We start from the raw sequence: 17,181 nt of genomic DNA, 5'->3' as shown, positions 1-17,181 counted from the left end.
TCGTTGGGCCAAGCGCCGCTACCGCGCCTGCGCGGAGGCGGCCCCGTTGCCCCCCCCCCGCCATGCGCGCGCGTACGGCCAGGTGGCGGGGGGGGGGGCTCGCGCCGCCCAACCGTCATAACGGGCGGCCAACGGGCGCGGTGTGTGAGGAGGCCGGGAGGGAGGGGCGGTCATGGTGCAGAGCGTGGCCGTTGTGCTCCTCGTCAGCGTGTTCCCAAGCCAAGCAGCCGCTCTCGTCGCGTTAATTTGTTACACAAATGTGTAACCGGGCCTCGGGAATGTGAGCCCGCCTGCCTGAGCTCGGCGGGGCTGGAGTGGGAGGCAGGGAGTACTTTGGACCTGCTAAACTTTGGTACTCCACGCAGCAGTGTGGTGTGGAAGCATCCTTTCCTAATAACAACCTTGAGACCAAATCACAGTTTCATAAATAAATCGCACTTCTCATAACTCAGCCACAAACGTTGGAAAACTTGAACCTTTTCACAAATGGGTAAACAATGCAAGAGACTCAACCCAGCAGAAAATAACCCTAATCATACTTAGCATTTACATAAAGCTCTCCATCTCCAACTCCTTCTGTGAGTAGGTGTTTAATCTTCTGCCCTCTGAGCCAGTTTAGTAATAACTACCTCTGCAAGGAAACAGGATGAAGTTCTCACCGGTTCAAAACCTGCAATTAAAGTACTACTATTCTTCCTCCTAACCCAAGTAGGCTATAGTTAATATATGTATAATTAAACTCTAATAAGAAAGTCATTTTATCTCAACAAGTCACAGCTTGATTGAGATTAATAACAGTTTTGCTTTTTTTTTTTAATCAAAGAATTGTAAAAATGTTGGGATTGTCTGGGCACAGCCATGGTGCAGGTCAGCAAAAGATCAGGTTGTACTTTTAACTACAGTTTTCCTTCCTTAGTGACTTTAAATTAGAACTTCCACAACATTTTACTATGTTCTAATTTCATCTGCATTTTAAAGATGGGTTTACAAAACAAAAGCAAGTGGTAACAAATGTGAAGCACTTTTAACCACCTTCCTACCGAATTACTGTCTCCACAGTCATACTGACTGGCATGCATCTCTTTGAAAGCACATGGTTTTCCACTGCACCACTGTGGTGTTCTGCTGTTCTGGAAGAAAATCCGTCAGAAGTCAGCGTGAAGGCCAGAGGCATCTCACCCTCATTTTTTTGGGCTGCCCACTTAAAGATTGTGTTGCTACCAGGGCTTGACTGGCATACATCAACTCCTATGAGCCTTGGAGCTGGTGCAGCAAAATGGCAGCTGTTGCTAATCCCCACATGAGAGCTGGAAACCAAGAGGCATTCCAGGGACCCTCTCTAAGGAAGTGAAAGTCCGAGTTTAAATGAAGTTCGCCTGAAGCGATTTAAACACTAGGAAATAACCAAATACATTAGAAGTAACGCAATACAAATACTAAATATGCTGAGTGTACTTGGATTAGAATATTTCCAAACCCAGCAGAAAGAAAACACTGAAAACGTGTAGGTGCTGAAGTGCAGACGCACTAGCTGGTTGCCCTGCTGTCAGTGATAGACCTCACACAAGTCCAGATATGAAGTGCTAAGGATTTTGAGGTCCTAGCTCAGCTGCAAGCACCTTCAGTGCCAGAACAGCACTGTTACAAGACAGAGGCACTCAGGATCTGCTAACACAAGTATGACAGGTAAACATCTTCCTGTCTTCCTTTATTTTTTGCCTGTGTTTGGTTTGCCAAGACAAAAAGCCTCTCGCTGTGAAGTGTAAAAATGACATTCTATAAACCTCAGAAAGAGCTTAGTGAGCCCTGGAAAGATGTACATGAAAGAATATTACCTAGTTTCTAATTGCATATGTTATTGCTCAGTAGCTTTTGTTGTTCCTGAGTGACTATTTATTTATTTATTTTTTCTAACAAATTTTGAGGAATACCTAGAAAAGGAATAATTTACACTGTACTCATATGCTACCTCATCTATTATTACCTGTTTATCCTCTAGTTCTTGGAGTTCTTATCTTTAGTTCTTCTATAATAATAGAAGATTCTATAATAATAATAGTAATTCTATAATAACAGAATGTAATAGCCATTATTTCCATAGCAGGTTCTCTGCCATATCTGACATGACTTGTTTTAGCAACAAGAGTAGAACAGTAGTGTCTTTTAAAGTTACCAGCACGCTGGTGCTAGACTTTGATTTTTTTTTCCCTCATTAGTATAGATTTGCTTCTTCAAAATAGGGCCTTCTGTGTTACAATGCGTTAAATATACTATGGTTTACTGTTGTATCTTTGTCCTCAGTTTCACTACTTCCCTTGAAGAATCTGGTAAATAAATCATCTGCTACCTACTTTTTTTTGCTGCACATATGAAATAATTCCGTAATATCTCTTTAGAGGGAAGCAGGCAGGACTTCTGCCTTTTCCACTAGGAGGTGAATGCCTCAACTCAGAGCTGTGTTCATCAGCTTTTCTTTTCAAACACTGCTTATTACATTCTCTGGAAAGAAGACTGAACTCAGTGAAAAGCACAATGAGACTGGAATTTTACAAACAGAAACTGAACTCTGATACAAGCCGGTATCATTGCTAAAGTTTATTTTATTGATTTTAAAGCTGAAGAAGTATGTCTTAGCACCGTAAGCAAGCTACATGCAAGACAGGTTAGGAGGTGAACTGTGCATGAAGGAGTATGCAGATGTCTCAGTATATTTGGAATAATACAACGATCAATCAGCTCTATTGATTTTGGATATTTTTAAACCTAGGTTGAAGTATGGGATGCACTGATGATTCTGTTTTAAGCTGATGCAGTATGGAAATGCTTACTGTTGTGATCTATCTGCTTACATTCCTTTATTTCATATTTATTGTAAGTGCTACATGTAAACCTATCTATAATTTCTTAATATTGTGTAACAGGGGCTCTTAATGAAGTGATACTGAACCTGTACGAGTTATTCAGAGATTGCTTTCAAAAATTTGAAAGTACAATACTAACAGCCTTATAGTGAAATTCGTATCAACACATACATTTTGTTTACAAAAGGCTACTGTTATGTCTTAGTATTTGTAAATGGTGTGATGCCTGAAGTGCTTGGTCATGATATCACAGAAATAGATTAAGTTAATTGAACAAAACAGTTTGATTTTGTTCATTTGTTATGAACTTACTCTGTCTAATTACGTACCTCACAGAAAAGTCTCTCAGACCAGGGCTGGCAGAAGGCTGTGAGCACTGGTGTAGCGCTGGCCGTGCCTCGCCACAGGGCCTGAGGTGGATTTGCTGAACCCAGAGCTCAGCTCAGCTGAGGGGCTGAGAGCTGCTTTCCTTCAAAGACGAGTCTCTCAAGTAACTCTGACTCGCAGCTCTTGGTCTCACAGTGGCTCTGGCACATACTGTTCAAAATCTCGTCAAGTATGTTACTGATATGAGAGAGACATTTTCAAAAAATGTATGCCAGTGCCTTTGCAAATGCAGGTTTTTAACAGGACAACTAATTTGGGATATTTCCAACTGTATGCATGTGGTTGTGTTTTTTAATGGTAACTTCAGAACTGAATAATTAGGCTGAAGTGAAACAGCAGTGCAAGTACACAGGTAGGCCTTTGCGCATCGCCATATGGGAGCAAGAAGATAGATTTTCAATATAAATGGGGCATACGCCTACACTAAGTAACTACATTTTCATATTTGTCTATTGATGATAGAAGTACTAAATGCTCAGGCCTATTGTATAACCTCACAGTATTGTGGGATATATCTACAGAAAACGGGGACACTGCGTAGACCTGCAGAAGACCTCCTCTTCAGGAGGTCTCCATAAAGGAGCACAGGACAAAAAAAGGCCGGTTACACAGACAGAAGAGCATAACAAGGAGACCAGGGACAAGACCTGTCTGGAGGCTTGGGAAGTAGACGTATTTCCAGTACATTGCAGCTCCTCTCACTGCTGCAGCGCCTCCTGCTTAGATGATGAAATAGATAATGAAACAGTATATATGTAAAGTCAGAAAATCAGTTGAACTGCTTAGTGAAACTGCAAATAATTTTAGTCATTCCTTTCTCCCAGCTCAGTTCTCACCCATGCAGGTGTGACCTTTAGCACACTGGGCAGAACTGTGCCTTGTGTATTTTACCAGAACGCTGGCAAACCGAGCACTTAGGTAACCAGGTTATGTTTATCTGTACAATCATGGAGTTTAAATCCTGTGAAGTCAATGAGAGCATTGCCACTGGCTTCACAAACTTAATAATACTGGTAACTGTGACTTGGGTTTACAGAGCTTTTTTGTTGTTATGTTTGTTTTGGTTTTGTTTGTAGTTGTTTTCCCTCACGGAAAGCACCACTAACACGGATACTTTTCATTTAGTTTTAACACTGAGTGATTTAGCCCAATTTCAGTTAATTTTTGCATTCTAACTCTGTCTTGGGAGTATGTTTGCAAAAGATACTCCTGTGTTTATATTTACATTTTGTTTTGTAGCATGGTATGGTATCACATTAAAGAATCCTGTGGTAATTTCCTTGGTTCACCACAGTCATCTGCTAGGTTGTGTGCAGGTGCCTACCTCAGCTGCTGTGCTCTCTGTAAGCATTAGTGTTGTTCCACAGTGCTGCTAGCTGTGAGTTCAAGATCACAAACAGCAGTAGGCCACTGTGGGCATTCCTTCTGGTCTCCATTCTCTTTTATCTCTTTGTCCTGCTTACCTGTGTTTCCATCTCTGGTCCGTTAAGTCTTTGGGACACTTTATATTCTACTGAGTCTTTAATTGCTAATTTCTTTATGGACTATTCCAGGCTGTGGTCCAGGCAGGCAGCTAATGAACCCTGGTTTTGTCCAGCCAAGGAATCACTGCAGATGTTCAGTAGCTGACCAGAGAAGCACAGCTGCATTTGATAGGTAGTGATAGGAAGTAGACTGCATGCCCCAGTTTTGACCACAGGGGAGTAAATATGCACAGTTAAGATTCAGTTTCAAGGCAGCTGGCTCAGTGCAGCATTTACAAAACCATGTTACAAGGCTAAAGTAAAAGCAAATAGCTACATTAAAAGGCAGACCTTATCAATCAGAGGTCTGCCAGTGCCTGTGTGTTGCATACTTCCTCAGGGCACCTGGCTGGGATCAGAGCTGTGAATACTCTGTCTCCCATTACCACTTTTTTCTAATAGGAGGCCTGCTATACAGTGGGGCTCTTGGGGCAATTACAGTGCCTCCATTTTCCAGCGAGCCTGAACAATCATTTCAGAAAGTAGTCCACTACTTTCCCTAGGAGATTGCCCTAGGAGATTTCAGCAATGAATTTATGGGTGTTTCTTCAGGATGAAAGTGGAGGAACCAGAGTTTCAAGCCAGCATACATTTTTTGTTTTCCATATCTGTTAGTTACAGTCTTGGTTTTCCTGGAGAGATCAGCTTCTGTCAAGGGCAAAAACCATTTAAGCAGCTTATGCAGGAGTTTGTTTCCCTCTTCCATCTGAAAGTCCACATCATTATTGAGGAGGAACATGGTAAATATATAATTAAGTGTAAATGTGTCATAGTAGAGACTTAATGACTCAAAGCATGGTTATATGGACACAGAACTTTCATTTATTTCATGACATTAGATGCCTTTTCTGTTGTGTGTTGTCATAATCTGTAGAGCTGCATCATTTACACTCAATGGGAAATTGAAGTAAAGTCTAGTCATAACTTAGACTACCTGTAATAGGACCTCTTCATTGGACAAAATGTTTCAGGGTTAAAAGTCACCAAAAGTCAGTCTGTCATGGTAGGTCTTGTTTGTTTGTTTGTTTTTTGATGGAAACTGTGCACACATGCAGCTCCTGTTCTTGGGCAAGCATTCATAGCGAGGAGTAAACTGCTGAAGTCCTCTGTGGCAAAGTCCATGTTTTTCAGTTTCTGCCCTCTTTTTCTCTTTTTGATTGAAGAAAGGGGAGGAGGGTGCAGAATACATCCAGATTATGGTTATCAGGTAACAGCAATTATATCAGCCGCTCACCAGTAGCAGTTGCCCTTCTCCTAATAAATAATACTTAAAATTTATTATGCAGTCAGAATTTTGGTTGATTTGTTTAGTTAATAATGTGAACTTTCAGGGTCATTTCTGTTATTAACACTTCCATTCGCTGATATGCAGTATTGTCACCAGGACCTACAAAATTTCCTCTCCATTGGCTGAAGAAATTTTCTCCTGGAATAAGATAGCATCTTATTGCTCAGAAAGACAGCGTAGCTATTGTGTTAAAATTTGTAAACTGGGGCCTTTATCGCAAACAAGCTAGGCAACGATTTTCATTTGCATTGTGAATGAATGTATAATTAATGAATTCCCCTTCTCTCATTTTGCAGGTACTCTGAGTATGGAAGAGCCATTTCAGAGACTGAGCAAGGCTGTTGCTACAGCCAGCAAACAAGTGTGTTTCATTCCCATTGACATCGTTGTGGAGGTGCAAGAGGAACACCAAATCCTAAGACTTATTGCAGGTACTACGGGAACAAGGAATAAGAACCTGACATGAGGAGGGTAATGAATAGTTTCAGAATCAAAAGTTCATATGCAGATACAGATTCTGTAAAGACTAATGAGGAGGTCCCAGAGCAATAGCATGTATAGTGTAGCATGAACACATTAAAATCGTGACAGAGCATTTATTGACTTCATTTTCACAGATTTCACTTCAGTTTTCAATTGCACTAGACATGCAAAGCTGCAGAAGATGTTTGAAAAATGTCTTTTGTTAGCTGACAGAAGGTTTGATGCCATTGCTTTTAAATATTTCTTTTTATATGTTTCTAATATTAATGAAGTTGTTTATTTATTTAAATGCTGGTTGTCCACTTAGTCATAAGGAACTGGCAGTTAGGCCGGAACATTTTAGTGAAATATAGTGCAGTGTCCCTTTCTCACAGATGAGCACACACTAAAAGCTGCTGGTTGTTACTGGACAGTGTGAGGGGGATCATGTCTGCTGAGCTAGGTGGCACTACCAGGGAGGGGGAGGTCGAGTGGGAAGGGTCTGAGGTCTTTAAAGGTCACTCTCCTGCTAAATACATAACTTGCCTCAATACATTCCTGGAAAATTTTTAGACACTACAGCAACACGTAAGATAGAATACCTTGCAAGTCTTTCATTACTGAAACCTTTTGAAAGTGAGTATATAATACTAACAAATCAAAATAGCAGCCTTTGACCTGCGTTTTACACTCACCTAGCAGAGGCGTGTATGATTGAATAAAACACAAGACACTGGAAAAGCAGGCTTAGTGTGCCTGCATCCATATTTTCGCTCTTTGCCCTCTTACCTTCTTTTAATTCTGAATAATGACCAGGACTAGGCTGAAACTAAACTGGAAATACATCTTCCAAAGAATCAATACAGTATTATGATTTAAAAGTCATTTTGTTAGAGTTGGGAGCTCGGGGTGGGGATTGGGGGGAGCATTAAACAGAAACAGACTCTAGAGAGTAAGAAAGAGATAACTTGTCTTTAACGTAAGTAGGGATTTGGGAACTTCCTGTTAACATCTTTGTTCAATGCAGTTTTGCAGAAGTATTTTTTAGAGACTAAACTTTTCCTCCAGTGTTAACAGCAACCATATACTCTAGTAATTTGGGTTGAAAAGGGATTGAGTTGCAGAGACAGCGTGAGGTGTGCATGAGAGTTCAGGCACAACATAAAGCTTGCACAGGACTATCTCCAACTGAAATTCAGAGTAGCTTGTTTTTTTTTTTCTGTTCCAGTGCTGTTAGTGACTGCAAAGAGGTGAAAAATAACACAAAAATGTCCACATTGCACGTGAGTGTATCTGAGTTGTCCAGTTATACTGCCGCATCTTTTTTGCTGAAGGGTGTTACAGCCTTTTTTGCCTTAAGTAAAATCATCTCTGTTTAGACCATGAAGGTCCAAAATCATGCATGCCAGTGTTACAAAAGAAGCATTCATGCTGTGTGGAGATCATGTTTGTCCCTATTTGAAGAACCATTACATTAGAGTAGGCTCACTCCACACCAGTATTTGACAGGGGGATTTCAAACAAATCTGTACTCTTTATTCATGCTCATAATAAAGTAATTAAAAACTAATTAATACACAGAGAAAATGAAGCAGTATAAGGCTGCATTTCTGCATTAAGTAATACTGAATCTGTGCATGTCGGATTTCCTGGCAGTAAAAATTTGATCTGTATTGGCATGTGCACATGACTACATTTTTATCGAATCAGCCAGAGCATATGTTACAGTGTTTATGCAGATTTTATGCCAGCTTTTTGTCAGCTGGGTAGGATATATTGTTTCTGATCCAGCATAAAGGTAGAATAGTGTAAACAGACAATATCTCATCTGATGTGAACTCTCCTGGGAAAAAATTATTTCATCAAGGTATTTACTATCTCACAGGATGATAGCCTACCACCCTAATATGCTGTAAACCCTACAAAGTCCTTAGACAGATCTTTTTCAAGTCTGAGCATGCCTATATCAGATTAGCTGTTAATAGAATGACATTTTTTTCCTCAGAGGGAAAGAAGGGTAGAGTCACAAATTCAAACTATATTTTACACCTTAGGTACAGAAATGGTTGAGAATATGATTTATATAGAAATTCCAAGTGTACTCATGTATAAATGTAAATAATGAGATGGGAAAAATTGAGTCGTAATGATAATTAGTAACATAATTCTTGAAATTACAGGGTTAGGTTCAGGCCCATATTGTGAAAGAGAAAAGATTTGATTTTGTGCATCCCTCTATGTTTCTTTTAAATATGCAGCTGCATATTTATGTATCATATTATGTCATATTATGTATCTCTGGCATTTCATGTTGAAGATTAATTGTCTGGATGGTATTTACTGGAAGTGAAGATAGTAAACAAGAATATTATACTGTGAACCAGATGAGTTTTGAGATTTCTGAAGTCTAAGGGCCAAACTCATTAGTGGATGTATACAGGTGTTACTAACTTTGATATAAAATTGGCTGAGGTTGTTCAAGGTTCTGTTGGAATACTGTTAATTGTCATTAAGTACCATTAGAATTTATTAATTTACTTTTGTCACTGCAGTATTGTCTGTCTTTGGCCATAGACTGTAACTGACTACAATTCAGCATTTAATGACAGTACTGTCTAACATAGTTTAAACAATCTTGTCTACTCATTTTTGCACCTGCACTTCAGTCTTTACTGGGTTAGCACAGCAGTTTTGGGGTGTGTGTAGTGGACCAGCCCATCGAACAGATTTAACTGAAGAATAGCAGGGATTATGAAAACTGGCACTGCCTCTGATTTTTTTTCTCCAAACTATCTAGCTTATGGAAAAAAATGGAGCTGGGAATTTACATCAGACCTGGCAAGAGTGAGTGGTGGTGTGGGATAAACTGAAGGATTGTTCCTGGCAAACTCAAGGTAAGAGCATACCTGTACCTCCATTTCAGAGAGTAAGTTGAAGTAGAAAAAGATATTGTAAGGTTGATGCAGTTATATGAATACAGATACACTTTTGTAATGCACAGCATGTACTATGGGGCTGTAAGGCATCATTGTTCTGGTATAACTGCATATGTACCAATTGTGCTGGTATAACAATGTTAGTAAAAATGTTCTCCTAACTGACGGAGTTATGCCAATAAAACTTTTACAGGTACAAGACCCGTAAGATTGGAATCATCAATAAACAGCAAACCTGTCTCCTGTAAACATCTCCCCCCCGCTCCCCACTCAAGTTAGCAATAATTCCTATTATGCAGATCTTAGTTAAGAGTTTGCAGAGCTGTAGTTCCACTAAGATACCACTTTGGGAAAATCCAAAAGTTCTTCTTTAGAAATTAAGGGGCCATTCCATTTCTCCTGATACATTTCAGTGAACTTTGCAAAACCATTCTTGACAGAATTGAAACATCTTACAGCATTCTCCTACTACTATTTCAATTATCACTACCACCGCTTAAAAGCTTATATTTGTTCTCAGAATGGGACCAGATTGTACTGAGAGATTGTTTTTTTCAGTACAGTTTCCTGTGGAGGAATAACATAGACTCTTGGCAGTATACCACTATTCAATTCTTACAAAGCACTCACATCGTGTACTCCAGACACAGGCTTGGGCTCATGACCATTCAGATGTAATCTGTACTACCGGTGCTATTTTATCTGCAATCACATTGCATTATATGCAAGTAGGAAATGTATAGGAGAAGACATGGTAACTTAAAACATGCTGCGGGGTTGAATTTTGCGTGAAGTGACACTTTGTTAAAGCTCATCAATAGAAAGAGAAAGCTGATGAAATACATGAAGTTCTGATGTACATAGCTATTTGCTGCATATATGGTACTTAATCCATAACGTGATTTGTGTATTTGACTTTAACCTGCGAGAGAAGCAACAGCCGTACTATCAGTGATTACAGTGTACTTGGGACTGAATGGGCCCAGCTACTCAGCAGAAGACCCATTCCTGCTCTCCTCTGTAAAGATCTTTTCCTGGGTAGGCTGTTTTGGATGCTTAAAGATTTAGGAGAAACCACAAATCCTAAAGCAAAGAAACTACTGAAGAATACTGAGTACGCTCAGTCCAGATGCTATGAGGAGCTTCTGATCTCCTTGAATGATAGGGCTTGTTAATTTGTTGGGTTTTCAGCAGAATTCAAACCAAATTGGATATTTTAAATAGATATAGACAATTTTCTCTTCTGTTTTGGGCAGCAGACAGTGTGGAAGAGGATAGTAAGCATGGTGTCACTGAGAAATGCCTGTATAATCATGTCTCCAAGAGATCTTTGGTACACAGAAACCTGATCCTTCAGATGTGGACGTAGTCTTGTATTTTTCCTTCTTCCTGCGTACCTTCCTTCCTCCCAGTGTCCCTACTGCCAGCCAGTCTTCTGTCAGTGACCTGTTCTGGCTGTAAGCTGCACCATAGACGAGTCTGTTAAGAACCATTGCCCTTAACATAGTGCCACTCCAGTGACCTAATCATAGTTTCTCTGTGCTCCCATGCCTATCATACCAGCCTCCAGAGAGCATGCCCTATCATCAAAATGTGTCTGAGTAAGAGCATCTTGATCACAAACAAAATAATTCATTATACAGTAATGTCTATAAAACCTTACTAATGTATTTTTTATCTGTCAAAAACCTTACTAAACAAATTTTTTTAGATATAAATCTCTTTTAAAATAAGTTATATTGCACCAGTAAGGCAAAATGCACAGAAATGTTTTACACAACATGATTTATAATTGTATGTAATTATTATGATTGTTATGCTGTTGACTCAAATCTCATCGCAAAGCAATGATAAATGGCACGCCTAACTTAGGATTTGCCCATAGATGATAAGGAAAAAAATGCCCCCAAAACAAAAAGTGCTTGGAAAGGTTCTAATACGGCAAGGCAAAGCCACCTTCTGATTTCTTGAGTAGGTCTCTACAGCCTTCCAGAAAATTAATATAATAACGCTTTTGTAAATATGTATTTAATTTTATTATTATTATGTTGGCAGCATAAATCAATACCTTATCCATATCGCAAGGCTTTAGCCCTGTAAATGATTCTTGAATTACACTTAGTTACGGCTTTGTCTTCCCTATCTCAGGCTTCACGTTGGCTCTGTACTGTTACAAACAATATTAAAAAAAGGGTGAGAACAGTTCCAGTGTGGAAAACAAGCCCCCATTTCTCTCACTGCCCTGAGTGAGAGAACCACCAGCAGCATCTGAGCTACACTTTCTAAGCATATGAAACAAGAGGTGGGAAAAGACATAGGATCTCCACAGTCTGGAAAGAGACTCAAACCCCCAAATCAATACCTTCTTCTTTGCTACTATAAAACCTGAAAATTTAACAGTAACTCTTCACCTTTCAGGTTTTGCTTCTAGGCACTGAACACCTCAGAACCACCTGTATTATCTAATGCTTAGATGGCAAACTTATGGGGGGTTATGTATAACAAAAAGGGAATTTTTTGGTAACTTTATGAAATATTTTAAGAAATGATAGTTTGGGAAATGGGTAAGTAACAAAAAGATAGGTTGATGGTTTGCTCTGACTGCTATTTGGGATTAATCCTGAGCCTTACCTTTACTCTGTTTAAACCACATTTTGCCCTCAGAACCTTGTTAGAGTCATGCACATGGTGGTCCTTGGCCACAGAATTAGAATAATTTAGTTTGAAGGGTTCCTGGAGGTCACCTCAGGTCCAACCTCAGTTCAGAGCAGGGTAAGTTGAGATCAGGTTGGTCATGGCCTTGTCCTGCTAAGTTCTGAATACCTCCAAGGATGGAGAGTCAGTAGGCCCTTGGTCAACTTGCTCTAGTATTAGGCTGCCTTGTTATGATTTTTTTTTTGCACAAGATCTCTCCTGCAGTATGTCTATCCTAGTATTTGATCTAAGAGCATAACCACTGTAGGAAGTAATTTTGTGTCTTCTTCCAGTCCTGGACTTTGAGGTTAGGAGAGCACAAATGGCAGGAAATTACAAGTCAGGACACCAGAGTTATTTCAGGAAGTGTTGTAGCTCTTAACAACCTGGGTGAATTTTGTGCAGTGCTTTGGACATGGTCTTAGCATAGCTGCCACTGAAGAACTGAGATGGGGAGACTCTTTTGCTGCTGGTAGTCAGAAAGATTGAGGTTTGCATGTATATGTCAGTGGAACCCAAATTTGCTAAGTTTTAGTTTTCCCTTAAGCTGGGGATTTGCAGTCAGGTGCTAAGAACACTCAGCTGTTACTCCAATTCCTGCTCTGCTCCCAGAAGGGCAGGCAAATTCCCTCACAAAGACTGGGGAAGGATTGCTGGTGCCTCAGCTACTTGCAGTACGTGGAGTCATGGGCCATGGCTCTGGAACTGGCCAACACACATGTGAGTACGCTATGCCAAGGCAGATACAGTAAAGGTATTGTTCTGTGCACACTTCTCCCAGCAGCAGCCTGTTTTAAGGCGTTCCCAGGACCCACCTCAACTGCCAGCTGCTTGTTCCTGACACCCTTTCAGCTGTGCCAACACAGCTGTTTACGCGGATGTTTGTGAACTGAATCAGGAAACTAATTCAGTTTCAACTGCCCAACAACAATTTTATTTTAGAACTTTTCTTTAATACCTGTTTAGTGCCCTAGGCCTGATTCACAGTGTGGCCTTACAAAGAGTTGTGTTGATAAAAATCATACGGTTGTCACGGGAACAAGACAGGCAGGAAGGAGGGAAAAGTTGTTGGAAGTATCTCAAGTCAATATTGCTGCCAAAGGCAATGTATCTTTGTGTATGGCTTTGGTGGTGTTGCTGCTGACAGCTGAGCCAAGTGATTGCTGTTGCTCAGAGTCCGGTGTCTGTCTTGTACTCAGCCTCAGCAATGCTGACAGATCTGTAGGTATATTCGTATCACGTTGCTCATCACCACTGATAAGCAAAAGGTTAAATTTGAAGAGTTGCCAACTCCACACAGTGCATGCCTACTAACTTGAGTTTTACCAGGTGCTTAATTCAGACTGACAGTGGGCAGCCAGTGGATAGGGCCAGTTCTGCTCTTCCCCCAGACTTACATCAAGTGCTGCACCTCTTTTCTTAAACCAGATCAAATGGTCGTCCTATTTATTTATTTATTGTGAGAACGCCACTCTGAATTTAAGGGATTAGCAAAAGCAGAGGTAATGGGCTAATTCTTCAGCGAGGATGTAGCTTCCAAAACCCTTAAAAAGGGATCCCTCATAACCTTCAGAAATTTTAAAAAAGGAATTCCCTGTTCTCTGCAAATCCAATCCTGCTCATTGGAATTGTGGAACAGAATCTGTATGAACAGTGTATTTGAAGTTGAAGCTGTCATTTTAATGTTTATGTTAATTTTATTCTGCCACTGATGTCACACAAGTATACAGCCAGAATCATTTTACTGAAGTCACAGATCTTGATTGTTCACTGCTGTGCCCCATGTGAAGTTACTTGTACCTGTGTAAAATACACATGAAATGTTAGTAAGTCAAGTCACAGCATTGCCCACTGGACACCCATATTGGAGCGGTGTAAATTACTACAATATGAGGCATCAGCAAACAAAATTACACTAGAATAAAAGTATAGTGTCAGAATTTGATCCCATGTAAGTGTTTTGTACTGTTGTTTTAATGGAACATTGCAAAACTGAAGAATCATTAGTAGTCCTGCCAATGCTGTAGCATTTAAAAGGTCCTATTTTCCATTTCCCTGTAGTCTCTTTATGCTACTCCATTAGTTTTAAAAGGCCATAAAGAGAGCACATTTAGCCACTCGGGAGTATTTCTGTGTTGCTCTTGCCTTTGGCATAGTAGATATGTTAGGTTGTGGCTGAGGAGAAAGGGTCACGGCTGGCCGGCCTCTCTGTTCGAGCTATTCTTGGTTGCTGGAACAGCTCCTAGGGGCCCCAGGCTGCCAATTGTACTAAAATTGCTGGTAGCCTTAAGACTATTGAAGGAGTAATTAGCTACCAAATGTGGGTAATTGTGACAGAGTCTAGCTAATACTGCTTATGTCTGAACAGACTAATTAAAGGCTGCACACACAAGAAGAAAAGAAAAAATAACTCTTAAGGAAAAGAATTATTAAATAAGAAAAACTGATCTAGTATTTATAAAAAAAGTTCTGTTGCTTCAAGTAGGATCCTAGAAGTTATCGATAATTGAACTTGGAAAACAAAGCACAACTAGAGCTTTTAAATTAAATACTTCTGTTGTGGGGGCCACCATACACTGCTTTTCATTTCATAAAAGCCTTTTTATACTTTTTAGAAGATGGTTGTTCACTGCAAGCACATTTTAAAAATAATTCATGCCTATGAAAAATCAGGAGTTCTGTTTCTGTTATAAGAGACATCTATAATTTAAAGAAGCCCAGCTGGAGACTTATCATCATCAGTAATATAACTTCTCTTTCTCCATCTGTAGAAAATGAGATAGGGAGGGAGAATAATTTTCTGCTGGTCTGACAAGACTGCAGTTCTCCATGCGTCAGTATAACTGTGTTTATCGTAATTTGTACCTGTGCTCCTCCCTTCTCTGCTCCTACAATCATTTGTGAGTAGTTCCATTCCAGCCCCTTTATGTAGTGTGTGTCTTTGGTGGCACTTAGATATTTGCTAATACAATCATAAAATCTCACATCTCAGCTAAATTCTCTATGCCCCTAGCTGTGCTGTAGGAAATAGCAGATTTCTTAACTGCAGGAGTCCCATGTATGGCTGATTATTTCTTTCTCTATTCTGAAGTATATCACAGTTAGAAGAGAACAACCAGAATGAGGTCTTGGTAAGAGCAGCATGTTCAGAAGAAAATAGCTTCCTTTACTTCCTGCCTAGCTAAAACAGATTATTTTAGAAAACACTTCCCAGTTCTAAGATGCTGCAGTGTCACTAATACCCCCTCAGCTGTTCTGAGGATACTGTACACTTCCCAGCCACCAGCCATCCACATGGCCACCCTCAGCAGTCTCTGTGTCCTGCTTGGACTTGGATCCCTAAAACGTCTCTCAGATATGGCAGACAACTTCTGGTCTACTGCCTTGTACTTTCATCATAGCTGTTAATTTTTATGCTGTTCTCTTTCTTTCTCCTCCTATCCTAATGGATTGTCCGTAAGCCTAAATTTAAGATAATGCTGAAAGTACTCTGAAATATACAAATTATCTCATTAAATACAGCAAAACTGCATCAGACTTGGTACCATGATTAGTGACCAAGCATAGAGTCTCAGGCTGTCCATTAATGTTTATTTTTCCAAGATGGTAAGTAGGAAAGCTGTGTTTTGTTTTGTTTTGTGTTTAGAAAGAAAGCCAATTCCTTTTCTAACTGCAAAGGGGAACTGGCAATGGTGTCTTGGTCTGTCCAGAGAACAGAGAACTGTGAACTGACACGTGTGCAAACACTGCAAAGTTCAAATCTGATTGAATTCCAGACATTTTACAGCCAGAAATACAGGTGTTACTTGATTATGACAGCTACAGTTCCTTTTTTATGGACTGCTTCTAAGAGCAGCTGATATAGCCTAGTCTCATTGTTTGAATACTTTCTTACCCTATGTTGTGAATTGGAAATAACATATCACAGAATCACAGAATCGTCTAGGTTGGAAGAGACCTCCAAGATTACTGAGTCCAACCTCTGTCCTAACACTAACAAGTCCTACACTAAACCATATCTCTAAGTGATATAACTAACATGCTGCAACTGATCTTCATTCTCCGTTACAAAAGGAAAAGCTCTGTTCCTGAATGCAGTTTTTAAGTAGAACAGGCAGCTTATGATTGCCTTTTCAATACAAGTCAGGTGATCAGCAGAGATTGTGGCTAACACTTCCTCTTTTCTTCTGCATCCTTTCTATTGATTTGCACTTAGGAATTCATGTAAGTGAGACGCTCAGTGCTGATGTAAGAGCTCCCATGGAAATGTGAGGACACGGTAGCTGATTCTCTTCCTCTTTGAAATGAGTTTGGGTGACCTGACTGGTAGCTCATGAGACGATTCTTAGGTGAAGAGCAGCAGTCATACTGGTCTAGCAGGACAGTCCAATCTGAAATAGTCTTCAGATTGCTTTAATTTGTTTGAAGGCTGAGGATCAAAGTTCTGGGCATGATAGAGAAAATTGCTCCGTAGTCTCATCACTCATTTGTTCAGCCTGGGAAAGAAGAATCCAAAAATAGGAATGGTGAAATGTCTGTACTTTTTCAAAAAGTCTGACAGATGGTGCTGTGGCATGCATCTCCACTACTTGACCTGGAGGCATTCTGGCTGAGACAGTGAAATTACAGCCGTATAAGCTACATTTTAGAAATACCTGTCATTGCTCATCATTATTCGCGTAACCTTGCATAGATGGAAGTAGTGGCTTCTGTATGGGTACTACCTTACAGTAGGAATTGCAGGCTTGAAAAAGTAAATTAGATTGTGACAAATGCTTTTTCATGCTTCCATCTGGATGCATGAAAAAAGAACACTCAGAAAGTTTTGTAAGACAGATCTGTGGTTTTGGCTTTTGTTTTGTTTTGTTTTGTTTTTAATTGACAATATTTAGCATTTCACATGTAAGAAAGATAAATCTTTTTTTTCCCCTACATTCAGATGCAGAGCTGTATTTCCCATACACACAATTTGTCATCTTGTCATTTAGATGTGTTCTTTGTTTCTTTTTACGTTAAAAGGATTACTGTCA

At 39.9% G+C, this 17,181-nt stretch overlaps 1 long non-coding RNA gene across 1 annotated transcript; it reads left to right on the top strand.

Moving 5' to 3' along the window:
• Nucleotides 1-61: 61 nt before the first annotated feature.
• Nucleotides 62-9,710, top strand: LOC310898481. Its single transcript, XR_014583327.1, has 4 exons — nt 62-1,686; nt 6,356-6,490; nt 7,750-7,804; nt 9,319-9,710. It is a non-coding gene; the product is annotated as an uncharacterized lncRNA (long non-coding RNA).
• Nucleotides 9,711-17,181: the final 7,471 nt, after the last annotated feature.

This window comes from Anser anser, assembly GCF_964211835.1.
Source record: "Anser anser genome assembly, chromosome: 4".
NCBI classification, from domain to species: Eukaryota; Metazoa; Chordata; class Aves; order Anseriformes; family Anatidae; genus Anser; species Anser anser.
The sequence above is the reverse complement of the archived record's forward strand: the minus strand, read 5'-3'. Positions and strand labels throughout refer to the sequence as shown.